The sequence below is a fragment of the Moschus berezovskii genome, chromosome 13, assembly GCF_049115385.1.
Source record: "Moschus berezovskii isolate FMDL1 chromosome 13, NW_MosBer_1.0, whole genome shotgun sequence".
NCBI lineage: Eukaryota > Metazoa > Chordata > Mammalia > Artiodactyla > Moschidae > Moschus > Moschus berezovskii.
In genome coordinates, this window is record NC_142472.1 from 70,503,544 (window position 1) to 70,520,042 (window position 16,499).

The 16,499-nt window shown below is 42.8% G+C and overlaps 1 protein-coding gene across 1 annotated transcript in view; it reads right to left on the reverse strand.

The window, feature by feature from the left end:
- Positions 1–16,499, reverse strand: part of LRCH1 (leucine rich repeats and calponin homology domain containing 1) — a 222,550-nt gene that overhangs the window by 147,037 nt on the left and 59,014 nt on the right. The window lies entirely within an intron of this gene.

Consider the following 16,499-nt stretch of genomic DNA (forward strand, 5'->3'; position numbering starts at 1 on the left):
AGTTGAATGATGAATTATATGGTCACTTTACTTATGCTGTGTCAAACCGAATGCTTTCAGCTACAAGTTACAAAGAACCCATTTCAAGGGCTTAAGCCACGTCCTACCCTAGACCAGGAAATCAGAATCTCCTTGGGCTGAGCCCAAGCATCTGTATTTAAAGCTCCCAGAGCGATTCTAATGAACAGAGTTGAGCACTGAAAGCGCTGGCCAGTCATGTTTCAGCCCTCAGGTCTCACACCACCTACCTAAAGAGCATAGAGGGTAGAGGTCTGAACAAAGTTGGCATTTTATTATCAAGGAAGAAATGATGGGGGTAGGGAAGAGACGACTGATAGGGAAGGAGCGGAGAGTGGTAAGTAAAAATTTAGGGGGCTTCCCTGGTGGTTCAGTGGTAAAGAGTCCGCCTGCCAATGCAGGAGACATGGGTTCGACCCCTGATCCGAGAAGATGCCATATGCTGCAGAGCAGCTAAGCCCATGCGCCACAGCTACTGAGCCTGTGCTCTAGAGCCCGGAGCCCCAGCTACTGAGCCTGTGCTCTAGAGCCCGAGTGCCAGAGCTAGTAAGCCCGTGTGCCAAAACTACCAAAGGCTACACACCCTAGAGCCTGTGCTCCCCAATAAAAGAAGCCACCACAACAAGAAGCCCACACTCCACACAACTAAAGAGTAGCCCCCCTTGCCGCAACTAGAGAAAATAAATAAATAATAAAAAAATGTAGAGGTCCGTGTGTTTCCCCCCACAACAAGGATACAGGAAACCTGACGACATGTATTATGCCGATCTGAAATACTAACACACAAACAACAGGTTTCTGCAGCTTTTCAACGGCTTTTCATAATTACCTTATCCATCAATGTATATACGTGTATATGCGCTTAACCAGAAAAACTTCAGATTACTTAAGCATTATACTGTATAATTTCAATAGGTCAAAATGAAAGTGGCTTCCTTATATTATGGTTCTTCATAATTGAACAAGTGCATAAATAGCAAAGTACACTGCCTTGGAAATGAGTAGGAAATACTGGTTTTCACCAACTTGTGTGATCCTCCAACGTATATATACTCTTAACCAGGCACCTTCAAATTATTTAGCCATTGCAATCTATGATAGGTAAAAATGAACTTTTTTCTTCCTTAAATTGCTGTTCTTAATTGACCAAATAAACAAAAAATACACAGCCTTAAAGATGAATAAAGAAATAGCTTTATTCTTCAAAACAATATTGTAGTGTTTCTTAGAAATCATCTGCTTATCTAGGAAGCCATGCATAAGGTGTATAGAATTTTCCTTTTCTCTGATCTTGCTTTGAAAACACAAAACTAAACCTACTTAAAACAAACAGTTCCAACATGCTAGCCTATTCATTTTCTCCAAAAAAAACTCAAAGGTTAAAAACAGAGTGGTTCTTGCAGTGATCTGCCTGGTCTCTGGCAGAGTTGGTGCTTCAAAATCAACACATACAGACCCATCTCTCTCTTATGTGGTGCAAGTTTCAAAAAACTGTGGGCTCTTTTTACGAACTTACACATAGAGCCCAACTTTGTAACAGATCCAATTCCAAGGCATTATGGTGTGTCAAGTGACTTCTTTCTTTTACAACTTAAAGCTACAGAATAGAAACATAATGTTGTTGCATGTCAATTATACCTCAATATAAATAAATTACAATGTTTTTAAAAAGAAGAGCAAATCATAAACTGATGAAGCTGTGCTTTATTAAATAAAAGGCTCTCTCTTGAAATTTTTAATTAAAATATAAAATATTTTAAGAAGTGAAAATAAAACCCTATAAGATAGAAACAACTGTTCATAATTATTCAACTAATTAATGTGTTCATACCTTTATGCTATGCTTAGTAGCTCAGTCGTATCTGACTCTTTGTGACCTCACGGACTGTAGCCCACCAGGCTCCTCTGTCCATGGGGATTCTCCAGGCAAGAATGCTGGCCTGGGTTGCCATGCCCTCCTTCAGGGGATCTTCCCCACCCAGGGATCGAGCCCAGGTCTCCCCCATTGCAGGTGGATTCTTATTGTCTGAGCCACCAGGGAAGCCCAAAAATGCTGGAGTGAGTAACCTATCCCTTCTTCCGGTGATCTTCCCGACCCAGGAATGGAACCAATGTCTCCTACATTGCAGGCAGATTCTTTACCAGCTGAACTACCAGGGAAGCCCTGCTCATACCTTTATAAACAAGTATATAAAACACACATTTTTTTTAATTTATTTTTTAACTGAAGGATAATTGCTTTAAAGAATGTTGTTGCTTTCTGTCAAACCTCAACATGAATCAGCCATAGGTATACGTACAGTCCCTCCCTCCTGAACCTCCTTCCCATCTCCCTCCCCATCCCATCCCTCTAAGTTGATACAGAGCCCCTGTTTGAGTTTCCTGAGCCATACAGCAAATTCCATTGGCAATCTATTAAACATATGGTAAAGTAAGTTTCCACGTTACTCTCTCAACATCTCACCGTCTCCTCCCCTCTCCCCACGTCCATAAGTTCGTTCTGCATGTCCGTTTCTCCATTGCTGCCCTGCAAATACGTTCTTTGGTACCATATTTCTAGATTCCATATGTATGCGTTAGTATACAATATTTATCTTTCTCTTTCTGACTTACTTCACTCTGTATAATAGGCTCTAGAAAAATACACATTTCTAATGAAGGTATTCATTTTAAAAATCAGGGAACATAAAAGCTACTTCTTAAAAGACTTATTTTATTTCATTCTCTAACAGCCAAAGGAGGCTGAAGAAGGGAGCTACGGTAGCTTGATAAACCAAATAGGATAAACCAATGTGGGCAGGCTGCCTAAGATGGAAATGGCAACCCACTGCAGTATTCTTACCTGGAAAATTCCAAGGACAGAGGAGCCCGGCAGGCTACAGTCCACGGGGTCGCAAAGAGTCGCCCGCGACTGAGCAGCTGAGCATACTAGTCTACATGGGAGCTCTACAGTAAGGCCTGGAGGACCCACATGGGTGTTCGGAGACTGGAGGTCTACCTCATTAGGCGACAGCCGTAAAGCTGGCTCCGAGAGGCAATGCCAACAGAGGACAGTGGGTCCAGAATCTCATCCTAAAACTTCCTAAAGCATGAGGTGGTTAACTGAGACCAAACTCGAAGGCTCCTGGACCCAGCACCTCTAGAGCAGGTTCTGTCTCTGGCTGCAAAACTGCTTCCCAGTGGGGAAGGATGAGGGAAGGGATGGACAGTTAGGGAGTTTGGGATGGTCAGGTACACACTGCTCCATTTAAAACGGATAACCAACCAGGATCTAGTGTATAGCACGGGAACTCTGCTCAGTGTTACATGGCAGCCTGAATGGGAGGAGAGTTTGGGGGGAAGCAGGTATCTATAGTGTATATCTGTGGTTGAGTCCCTTCGCTGGTCACCTGAAACTATCACAACTTTGCTAACCAGCTATACGCCCATATAAAATAAAAAGTTTTTTAAAAACTGCCTCCCAAATAATGTTTTAGAGTCACATCTTGAATATGTATGTTAATAGGATCAGTGATTTACGAGGTAGATTATATTCCATGTCATTTTTCTAAGCCGTCTCCAGTCAATTCTGTGAACACTGCATACCTGTGAATGCCGTGGAGCACGTCAGATAAACCCATATCAGAAAAGATATTGTGTTATTTCTCAGGATGGAGATTTGGTAGATTAATAAAATGTTAAAGATTTTACAGAAAAATATAAATATGGTGACCATATCTTTTCACAAATTAAAAAATAACAACACAATGATACAGTCTGAAAGAGGCAGAATAAATCAATTACTACCCTAGGAAGCATGCCTTTGAACATAAAACAAAGGGGAAAAAAAAGTGAATGCAGCAAAGTGTTAAAAACAACGTTTAAATGATTAAGTTTTACGGATGTCCCAAGGAGGGGATCATTTTGGACTGCCATTTCAAACTCCCTCCCAAATAAATCCATACCAGGATTTAAAGTAAAGCCTAAGAAGTGAGCATGTCACTTCCTCTTCTTTCTTATTTTGTTTGATGTGACTGTGGAGCCAGTGAACAGTACAAAGGTCTAACTGGCAGCCATAAAAGAGAGGGGAAAAGAAATGGACATCCTGTCAAATTGACTCCTGGACATTCTGACAACCACAGCTCACAAAATATCACCTTTTCTCCTTTCTTCACTCGACTTCCTTCTATAAGGACTCTGGTTTAAGACTTCAAGAGGATCCCGCTCCCAGGCTGCCAAACCTTTGGGTAGACCCAACTTCCCTCCTCCTTCTTCCAATTAATCCCGATCATCCTCTTAATCTGTTCGAACATCCACTGCCCCCTTCCCCCAGACTAGATCTGGTCCCTTCCCCTCATATGCTCTTAGAGCTCCTTAACCTCTCCTACAGTGGACTTGCTGTAGTTTGTTTAAGCTTCTGATTAGAGATTTTTCTTCCCCAATTACTGGAATATTGTCCATCACCCCCTAAAGTATGAGCTCCGTGAGACAGGGACCACCGCTGTGGAGTTCAACGTGTAATAAGCATAGTTCCCAGCACAGAATCCTCCACTCAGTGGGTGTCCACTAAGTCTTTCTGGTTGAATGAATTAATTGGCTATTTGGTGAGTTCATCTAAGACCTCCTTTCATTCTGAAATTCTAAAACTCTCTATGAGACCTTCCTTACATAACGCTTTCACCTTCGAATAAAAGAGAAAAGACCAGCAGCTGAGTGTTTATAAAAATACATGACTTTTCCCCTTGTTACTCCTGTTGCAGCTTTCTCAAGATGCAGTTTTTAATCTTAAAGATTACTTATGAATAGCAAGGGGACACAAGCGGTATGAAAACTTGGGGAAACGTGATGCACGGGTCTTGTGGGGAAAACCGTCCCTCTCTAAGGATGAAGAGTGTAGTTGTCTTGTTTAAGGCAACAGACCTAGACCTCCAGTCCAGAACAACATCAAGATATGGGGAGGGCTTCCTTGGTGGCTCAGTGGTTAAGAATCCACCAGCCAATGCGGAGGACATGGGTTTGATCCTGGCCCGGGAAGTTCCCATATGCTGCAGAGCAACTAAGCCCGTGCACCACAGCTATTGAGCCTGTGCTCTAGAGCCGGGAGCCACAGGAGACGCACCGCAGTGAGAAGCCCTCACACTGCAACTGGAGAATAGCCCCCGCTCACTGCAAAAGAGAAAGCTGCGTGAGTCTACAGAGACCCAGAACAGTCAGAAATTCTAAAAAATAAACAAATCGTTTTTAAAAATGAAAGACAGAAAGAAACGAGGAAAGGGACACAGCCTTCACGCCTTCTGCTCATGCCCAAGTGTGGGGCAAGTAACCAAATGGCCAACCTCGGCAGACAAGGTAGGGCTCAGGGCCCTCTCTATGCAGAAATCATCGGCCTGTTTTAAATTATGGTGACAAGGTAAAGGTCATAAACACCTACCCTGAAGTCAATGAGGCTCGGTGGACACTAAGAAACCATAGGGAAGAGGCTGCTTCTCCCTGGTTCACTCAAGAGGGTTATGTGGCTGGGATCACACAACTGCATGCTACACCATTCCTTTTCACGGGATGAGTGAGTGAGGGGGACACCAAGTTCAAAAGAGAGAAGGACACTGCATTCTGTCCATCTTGCTCAAAAGACACAAGTATTCAAACTGTGGTACTGGAGTAGACTCTTGAGAGTCCCTTAGACAACAGGGAGATCAAATCAGTCAATCCTAAAGGAAATCAACCCTAAATATTCATTGGAAGGACTGAAGCTGAAGCTCCAATATTTTAGCCTCCTGATGCAAAGAGCTGACTCATTGGAAAAGACCCTGATGCTGGGAAAGACTGAAGGCAGGAGGAGAAGGGGACGACAGAGGATGAGATGGTTGGATCTCACTGACTCGATGGACATGAGTTTGAGCAAGCTGAGGGAGAGCGTGAAGGACAGAGAAGCCTGGAGTGCTGCCGTCCACGGGGTTGCAGTCAGACAGGACTTAGCAACTGAACAACAACATACAATGTGTACTAACTTCTCGAAAAATTTAAATCACTAGACCATAACTTCATGAATTACCAATTATGATAGATTATGGGGAAAACTAATCTGCCCTTAAAGATCCACTGCATATGGGGAATTCCCTGGAGGTCCAGGGTTAAGACTTCCCCTTCCAATGCAAGAAGTGCAGGTTCAGTCCCTGGGTTCAATCTGGAAAGCTAAGATCCCACATGAGGGCCAAAAAAATCCAAAAAACATAAAACAGAAGGACTATTCTAACAAATTTAATAAAGGATCAGGAAACGAACTTGAACTCAGAGTAAGAACTAAATGACCACTGGGTCCCACGTTCTGGGAACGTTGGGAAAGCATCTGTGGTCTGACTCCCCTCTTCACAAATCCCTGACTTCTTCAATGCCCCATATGGTCAGAGTATATCCACCAGCAACTCATCACCTTCCACTCTGACTATAAAACTAGTACCTCATCTCTTGACTGCTCCAGAAGTACAGAAAAGGCCCTGTCTTCAGCTCTGCTTGAAAACTAACTAGTAGCTGGACTTCCCTGGTGGTCCAGGGGGCCTGTGTTCAATCCCTGGTCAGGGAACTAGACTGCACAAGCTGAAAAAGAAATAAGTATTTTTTTAAAAAAAATAATCAGTAGCCTTCTCGCACAGCCAAAGTTCTTCATTACAAAGGGAACCCCACCCCTCTGAGAACCCCAGGCCTTTGAGCCCTTTCCCACCCCACCCCTCACTTGCACAGAAATTGCTCACCTGATTAGCAGACAAGAAATGATAATCATTTCCCTAAGGCATCTGAGGACATTTCATAACATACTTTAAATGACACTGATAAAAGTGTTTAACATGCCAAACATCATTTAAATGTTTGTGTGGAGAGCAGACGTTTTAAAAGGGAAGGGTTGGGTTTCTTCTGACAGAAAATGTCTAATGCTGACATTGTACATGAAAGGTTTGGGGTTTGGATCTTTCCTTTACCAGAGCATCTTTCAGAATCTGGGCAGCATCTGCACAATGGAGGCATTCAGCCATTAACGTCAACTGAAACATTCGTTCTTTCTCTCAGTCATTGCCTCTGAAGTGCAGGCGGGCATGTGTGTGTGTGTGTGTGTGTGTGTGTGTGTGTGTGTCTGTGTCTGTGTGTGTGTGGGTGTCTGTGTGTCTGTGTGTCTGTGTGTGTGTGTGTGTGTGTCTGTGTGTGTGTGGGTGTCTGTGTGTCTATGTGTGTGTGTGTGTCTGTGTGTGTGTGGGTGTCTGTGTGTCTGTGTGTGTCTGTGTGTCTGTGTGTCTGTGTATGTGTCTGTGTGTGTGTGTGTGTGTCTGTGTGTGTGTGGGTGTCTGTGTGTGTGTGGGTGTCTGTGTGTCTGTGTGTCTGTGTATGTGTCTGTGTGTCTGTGTGTGTGTGTGTGTCTGTGTGTCTGTGTGTGTGTGGGTGTCTGTGTGTCTGTGTGTGTGTGTGTCTGTGTGTCTGTGTGTGTGTGTGTCTGTGTGTGTGTGGGTGTCTGTGTGTCTGTGTCTGTGTTTGTGTCTGTGTGTGTGTGTGTGTGTCTGTGTGTGTGTGGGTGTCTGTGTGTGTGTGGGTGTCTGTGTGTCTGTGTGTCTGTGTATGTGTCTGTGTGTCTGTGTGTCTGTGTGTGTGTGTGTGTGTCTGTGTGTGTGTGTGGGTGTCTGTGTGTCTGTGTGTGTGTGTGTGTCTGTGTGTCTGTGTGTGTGTGGGTGTCTGTGTGTCTGTGTCTGTGTGTGTGTCTGTGTGTGTGTGTGTCTGTGTGTGTGTGGGTGTCTGTGTGTGTGTGTGTGTGTGAGAGAGAGAGAGAGAAAGTGCGTGTGTTGCTGCAGAGCATGTGGGGGAGTTTGTGTGAGAGCTCTTCCTTTGATCTTTTGAGAATACGTAGAAATCAAAAGTGTTCAAGCTTGGGATCATGTGAGATTCTCTTCTTTTCATTCAGTCCAAGCATCTGGGGGCACTCAGAGCCCAACAGGAATTGGGAAATTATAAATTTCTTCTGAAGCTGACTGTATTAGTTTCTGGCTGCTGCTGTAACAAAATACCACAAACTCAGCAGCTTAAAACCACATACATGTATCCGTCCCCAGTTCAGAGGTCAGAAATCTGAAATGGGTGTTACTGGCCCGCAAATGAAGGAACTGGCAGAGCAGGATTCCTGGCTCATGCCCTGTCTTTTCCTGCTTCCAGAAGCTGCTCATGGCCCTGCATTACTAAACCTCTGCCTCTGACCTGTCATCTCATCTCCTCTGACTGACCCCCACACACACACCTCCCTTTATAAAGACCTTTGTAATTACACTGGGCTCACTGGAAAAATCCAACATAATCTCTAGAACTCAATATCCTTAACTTAATCACGTCTGCAAAGTCCTTTTCACCACATAAGGTGATGTATTCACAAGTTTCGGAATCAGGACTTGCCCATTATGGGGGGTTGATAGCAGGGGCAGGAGAATGTTATTATCTGACCCACCACACGAACGAGTTACACCTCAGTGCTACTCATGAAGGCTTTGGCACTGGGGGTTTTCATTCAAAGAAAAACATCATTTCTGCCTACTCATGGATAGGATTAGGTTGACATCTTTTTGATTCAATGTTTCTCATTGTACATCCTTGGTGACTTCAAACTCCCTTTCTTTGCCTCAGTTACTCTACCTCCAAAATGCAGAAGTACCCCCATTAGACCCAGAAATGGTGAGTACGGCCTGTCTGATCCCTTATAACATTTTACACATTTAGACCAATTAAAGGGTATCACATAGCTTCTTACATTCCAGGAGTCACTCAGAAGACAACGTCAACCATCAAGACAACACTGACATCCAGCAGGTGAGCAGTAACGGCCGAAGACAAGCCACAATAGGTGTCACTCGACACATATTTACTTCTAGGCACAGACTGAGCACTCCAGCTCAGCACCGCACACTGAGGGGAAGACAAGACAACAGAGGACCACGCCTCACAGAGAAAAGAAAATGCACGTGGAAAAAACCAAAGCAGCAAATTTCATATTAGAAGCAGAAAGGCTTCCCCAGTGGTCCAGAGGTTAAGAATCCACCTTGCAATGCAGGGACAATAGCTGATAATAAAACAATAATGATGATAATAAAATAACAGTAATAAAATAGAATTATTAATTTCTGGAGTTTTCCATTTAATATTTTTGGATCCCAGTTGACTGCATGTAACTGACACTAATGAAACAAAACCTCAGCGACGGGGATGACTTTATTCACAGAAGCAAAGGGCATCCGGGTGTTAAACATAAACAATAACTGATGTTCAAAGGCGACGCTGGCAACAGCGAGACCGAGAAAAGATTAAAGTGCACGCCACAGCGGCCACTTCAACTTCAGAAGACACAGTATTTCACAAAGACTTCCACCAAAAAACTGCTAAAATCAGAGTTGGGGCATTTGAGTATTTTAATTTTAATACTGAATTTTTTCTTCAACAGCTGGAAGAAAGCTCTGCCATGTTAGGCAACCCAGGTACCTGCTCTCAAACTTTGCCACTAGCTTTGCTGTGTGACTTTCGGGAAGTCACTTCACATCTCTGAGTCTCTATTTCCTCTAATGAGGAAAGTGTTAAGACTAGATCAAATGTAAGATTCCTCCTAGTTCTGACATGTTATACTTGATGAATGAATTGTCACTATTAAACTTAAAATGGGGCTTCCCTGATAGCTCAGTTGGTAAAGAATCCACCTGCAATGCAGGAGTTCAGTTCAGTCGCTCAGTTGTATCTGACTCTTTGCGACCCCACGGACTGCAGCACCCCAGGCTTCCCTGTCCATCACCAACTCCCAGAGCTTGCTCAAACTCATGTCCATTGAGTCGGTGATGCCATCCAAGCATCTCGTCCTCTGTCGTCCCCTTCTCCTCCTGCCTTCAATCTTTCCCAGCATCAGGGTCTTTTGCAATGAGTCAGTTCGTCACATCAGGTGGCCAAAGTATTGGAGTTTCAGCTTCAGCATCAGTCCTTTCAATTATATTTAGGACTGATTTCCTTCAGGATGGACTGGCTGGATCTCCTTGCAGTCCAAGGGACTCTCAAGAGTCTTGTCCAACACCACAGTTCAAAAGCATCAATTCTTAAACGCTCAGCTTTCTTTAGAGTCCAACTCACATATATACATGATTACTGGAAAAACCATAGTTTTGACTATTTGCAATGCAGAGGATCCCAATTCAATTCCTCGGTTGGGAAGATCTGCTGGAGAAGGGACAGGCTACCCACTTCAGTATTCCTGGGCTTCCCTTATGGCTCAGCTGGTAAAGAATCCACTTTTAATGCGGGACCTGGGTTCAATCTCTGGGTTGGGAAGATCCCCTGGAGAAGGGAGAGGCTACCCACTCCAGTATTCTGGCCTGGAGAATTCCATGAACTGTATAGTCCATGGGGTCACAAAGAGTCAGACACGACTGAATGACTTTCATTTCACTAAACTTAACATGTGAATTCCAATCACATGTCTTAGTCATTATCATCAGTGATAGCGGTTTTTGCTTCCTAACGAGAAATGTAAATTTTTAGATGGCAAGGAAACTGAAAGAAAAAAGAAAACTCAAAGGTCAAAACTTCAAATCTCTCCTTAAGGAATTTATCACATGAAGAAACACCCTACTTCCCCATCAGGATGTTTAGAAATCAGTCAAAAATTTCCAATAAAAATATTTACAAGCACATAATGAGGAATAATATCTTTATGATTATTTTTTTCTTATGATTATTTTGAAAAAGAAAAAGAAGAAGGCTGAGGGGAGGGAGGAAGGGGAGATTAGAGAGGAAGGAGGATGGGGGAAAGGAGGGGGAGGAGGGGGAATAAGGGGGAAGGGAGGAGGGAAGAGGGAAAGAATGGGGAGGGGGTCCCCCATCCTCAGCACATGGAGCCTCTGAACACAAAACACTCCACAATTTCTGTACGTCTGCTCCTGCAAGACCCAAATATGTTTTCCAAGTGGCTATGAAGGGATAAAAGGCACAAGAATGCCATAAAATAAATACATAAAGTCGCATGGAAAGAACCCATTATTGTTCCAGAGTCAGGAAGCTTTGGAGCCCAGCCCAGGAAAACATTCTGTAACCTAAGGTGTGCCCTTCCAAGTCTTGGCCATTTGTTTATAAAGGACTCAGAGATAATTCCAGACACGTGTGTTTTTTATGTCAGTCCAACTTTCCTGAGAAAAAAAAAAAGTGCTTTAAACTCAGAGGAGTTAAGACTTGAAAAGGGTAGGCTGGGATTACGACTTCCACACATTTCTGGGTGCTGCTCTGTGCTAAGAAAGCAGAGGGTTATCGAACTGCCTTTTCTAACTAACAAATGGGTCGATTTCTTGTTTAGAAGCAATAAATTTTTCAGTATTTAAGTATATCCCAAATATTGCATGGGCCATGCTTAAACTAAACACGTTTCCTTGTTTCACTAAAATTCAAACTTAACTCTGGCACGGGACATAGTTATAGCAGAAAAATTTGTTGTTTGTATGAGATTCAAATGGGATGAGGTGTCCTGAAAAATTTTTTTTTTTTGCCAAATTTGGCAACCCCTTCCCCAATCCTTTCACTACTCCTCCATGGCAGTCTGCAATACAAGAACAAAAGTTAGTTACTGCCAGTGAAACAAACGGGGAAGGAGGGTCAATGAGCTGGTTAGAAAAATAAATAAATAAAATTTCCACAGTAGCAAGGTCAAACGATTTTAGACGTAATCACTGTACCCTCCTGGCCTCCAAAATCTCAATCTCATGGAAATTAAAGGTCTTCTTATAATTATTTAAAACAAACAAGGCATTGGGGTCTGCGGAACATAACCTCTTTGCATATCAAATCATCTCATTAAAAAGCTGAAAATAGATTAGAAAGTGTTTTCAAATGCTTAAAATTCACCAATACTTAAAAAGTTTTCTAAGGCAATTAACCAGGTTGTCTATGGCAGATCAAAATTTCAAATTTGTTGATGGAACTCAGTGTTGGGCTTCCCTGGTGTCTCAGATGGTGAAGAATCTGCGTGCAGTGAGGAAGACTCGGGTTCAATCCCTGGGTCAGGAAGATAACCTGGAGAAGGGAATGGCTGCTCACTGCAGTATTCCTGCCTGGAGAATTCCAAGGATAGAGGAGCCTCACGGGCTATGGTCCATGGGGTCGCAAAGAGCTGGGCACAACTGAGCAACTAACACTTTCACACTTCCATTCAGTGTTAGCATCCAGCGCTTTCCACTTCAATTACTCACTTTGGTGACACATATGGACCCCCACCTCCACCTCAAATTCTTTTGCTAGATACAGAACACCTCTGCGGACCTCGGCCTTAGAAACCCATGTGGGTTATGTAAGGAGGGCGGCTGACAGAAAGAATGGGATTGACAGAAGATTTCAGGGAAGACCTGAGTCAGGGTCAGGAGGAGGAAACTGGATGGGTTCCCAACACCTCAGATCTCCGCAGGGCAGCTTTGTTCCTCCTTGAGTGATCAGACACACCCGAGCTCAAAACACAAAGCCACGCCAAAAGAGGAGGAATCAGGAGATTGTCCGTATCTCTGTTTGACGCCTATAATGAAAAAGAAGAAGCCTCCTGCCTCCTGGACCATGGGAAGTGCCAAGAGGTACAAAATCATTTAAAAGATGGAGCTGCAGAATGCAGACATTCTGTTATAAAAATACAGCCATTTAGGGACTTCCCTGTGGTCCAGTAGTTAAGAATCCACCTTGCAACGCAGAGGACATGGGTTCAATCCCTGGCTGGGAAACTATTAATAAGGTCCGAAACATATTCCTCAGGGCAACTAAGCCTATGTGCCACAAATCAAGAAAAGCCTGTGCACCCCAATAAAGACCCAGGATGGTCAAAAAACAACAACCAAAAGAAAACAGCCATTTATTCATCAAGATAAGACAATTTAAATTTATTTAAATTTACTTACTTATTATTAAAGGACTGAGCAATATCTATCAATAACCAACCTTCTGATAATGCAGAATTTCAGCCTAGTATCCAGAGAAGCACGCCGAGGGATCAACAGTAATGTCCTTTGATTAAGAAACAATAATGATAATGAATGCTTTCTGGGTGCCGTCATAGTTCTGAGAGCTTTGCATAAATTTATCTCATTCAATTTTCTTTTAAAAACAAAGTATTCTTACTTCTATTTAACCTCACAGGAAGACTAAGTGCAAGAAGTAAGTAGCTTGTCTAAGGTTCCAGACACAGTAAACTGAGGGAATAATTCAGATCCTCGGTAGACCAATCCAAGACCCACACTCTTAACCCTGAGCGGACAACCCATCCCAGAGTAAATGTGTTCTGGGTGGGAATCATGACACTACCACTGACAGAGTAAACAGGAAACACACTGAAATTTCTCTCTCAGTTACACAATGAAACTAGATCATCTTCAAAGACTTCCCACATCCGGAATCCAGGCTCTACTCAATTTGATCCCCAAATTCATTGATTCAAATTAACTCGTATAGGTTCAGCAGTACTAGTCACATTTCATCTTCCTGACACCTTTAAGGAGTGAAGAGGTTAACCCTTCCTCGAGGCTATACAGCTAGAACAGAAAGAAATGAGACACAAATTCTGATCTTTTGAATCCACATTCTGGAGCAGTCACCATTAAACCACAGCTGGATCCATCATCTCTAATTTACACAACAATGGTACAAACTGGTCAACATAAAACATCCAACCTGCAAATCCAAATACAACACACCAGCTATCAATTCCCAGGTTTATCTAACAGACTCTTTCCTCCCAGTAAAGAAAATAGATGACAACTCTGACTCATAGCTGGATTTCAAGAGTTGGAGCAGTGCAGATGCCATGATGCAAGCCTAGCTTATGGCCATAATGTCCCAGGCCCTGGTGACCCTGCCAGGAACCTGCCACTCCATGGCCCAGCCCCTAACAGCATGATAGTCCCACTGGATCTTCACAGGAGGAAAATAACTCAATAGGGCTGGGCTTGACAGATACTGGAACACCTGAACACTGCTACGGAAATCCCATTAGCCTCATTAACCTAAGACTTAATTCATTTAAGGTTTTGTGATACTTCGTATGGAGCCAAGGCCCACCTAGATTTAAAAGGATTGGATAAGAAAATTCAGATTGCAAGAGGACACTGAATCAAGCTTAAGGGTCAAGTCATTTAACTTTTTAAAAGCCTCTATTTACCTACCATCAATGAGATAACTATTAACCATTCTCCTGTATTCACTACTGCATTTTAAAATGTTTCTAATCTTGCTTTTTCTTAATTTATAAGGGTCTTTTGCCCCAGTATGCCTCAAGCATAAGCTTTCACATACAAGCAGTCTCCATCTCCCAAACAAGTCACCCCCCTCCAGGTCAATCCACATTATTTCTTGCTGTACATAATTCTGTTTTCTGCAGGGAGGAAGAAAAAGCACTGAAGATAAAGAAGATGGAGAATGAAGAGACTCTACCAGATGTGAGGCTGATGCATTTTCTCCACCCAAGTCACCGTGCTAAGGATTGTTGATAACAGATAAACCAGACACAGCACCTCTGCTCAGAACATCCATGAAGTAAAGGATCGTAGGTGATTACAGACGATTGCAGGTGACGCATGCATTTCCTAGTGGCCAGGAACTACACTTTGGAGGGCCAGAGTGGGCTGACACGTGGTCCCCTTCCTGCTGAGTCTTCCTCTGGGAACACTGCCCTTGCCCCCAGGTATAAAGCTGTTTCTATGGAAAGTCCAATCTGCTCTGAGAGTCCCATCTCCTGTGGAGCAGCGCCTGCACAGGTAAAACTGAATGTACAGCCAGAGCCAGCACCAGCATGATGTCGACAATCAAACTGCTTTAAGGGGCTGACAGCATCCCACAGCAACAGGCTATCAGTCAGTCACCTGCAGCAAGACTGGCTACTGCTGCAGAATATGAATAGCAAAGGTCTATGAGGCCAGTGCTCAGTGTCTGTCAAATTTTATGACAAGATAAATCAGTTCAGTGACTGGCATTTTTATGTAAAGAAAATGAAAACGTGTATCCTTAGGAAGACCTATATGCACTACAACATATAGGTTCACTTGTGTGTGAAACTGGTCAGGACATAAAATGACAGCTTGGTAAACTCAACCTGGGGTAAGAGCAGCAAAAAGGACCCAAGAAACGGCAAACAAAAATGAATTAAATACTAGGGCTGACTCTACAGTTCACAGTCTGGACTCTACTATTCTTGGCTCGATGGAATTCAACTGTCTGAGAAAAACACTGCAAAACACCTGAAAGATTTCAAATGTAGGTGTTTAGAAAGTATACACAAAGGATCACATCAAGTTTTAAAAGACAGGAAGCCACATTCCCAAACCATAAAGATATTACTAGAAAAAAAATGTTTATGTTTCTACGTTTAAGAGCCTGGTGGAGCAGACAATGCATGCTGAAAAGCATGAAGGTGGCCCCCTGGGAATGCCACAGAGATAAACATCACATGGGCCATGTCCTAGTGTGGGGAAGCAGAATGGAGTAATTTTTTAAAGCACCAACATATTTTATATTTAATATAACTAGCACATTTAACATAATTAACACATTTAACGTTGGATTACATTTATAACTGTGTGTGTGTCATTCGTTCAGTCATGTCTGACTCTGTGCGACCCCATGCAATGTGGCCCAGCAGGCTCCTCTGTCTATGGGATTCTCTAGGCAAGAATACTGGAGTGGGTAGCCATTCCCTTCTCCAGGGGATCTTCATGTCCAAGGGATCCAACCCGGGTCTCCTGCATTACAGGCAGATTCTTTACCATCTGAGCCACAGGGAAGTCTTGGGAAACGCTGGGATCCATTTACTAAAATTCTCTTTTAAATCTATTAAATGTGTGCCTTTCAATAGTTAAAGTGAACATTTTTATGTTTTTGAGATAGCCAAGGAGTTAAAAAAAAAAAAAGTATCCTAAATCTTTTCCAACTTCAATATGTATCTCCATGACAACACAGCTCAACTGACTTCTTGGTCACTGACATTCATTTTATAGAAGTTCACTGAACATCTACTAGACTATCAGTCACAGTTCTATGGTAATACTTTTTACCCTACATAGGAGAAAATCTTCATGACACTGGATCTGGCAATAATTGTTTCAATATGAGACCAAAATCACTGGAAACCAAAGAAAAAAATAGGTAAATTGTACTTCATCAAAACCAAACACTTTCTTACCTCAAAGTATACTGTTAAGAGAATGAAAAGGCAACCCAGGAGATGAGAGAAGATATGTCAAATTCATTTATCTGCAAAGGGTTAGTATTCGGAATATATTTTAAAAAGAAAACTACAACTCAACAACAAACACACAAACCGATTAAGAAACAGGCAAGCGGACGTTTCTCCAAAGAAGATACACAAGTGGCCAAACAAACACATGAAAACATGCTCAACATCACGAACTATTAGGGAAATCAAATCAAAAACAGAAAGTAACACATGTTGGCAAAGATGTTGAGAAACTGGAACAACTGAG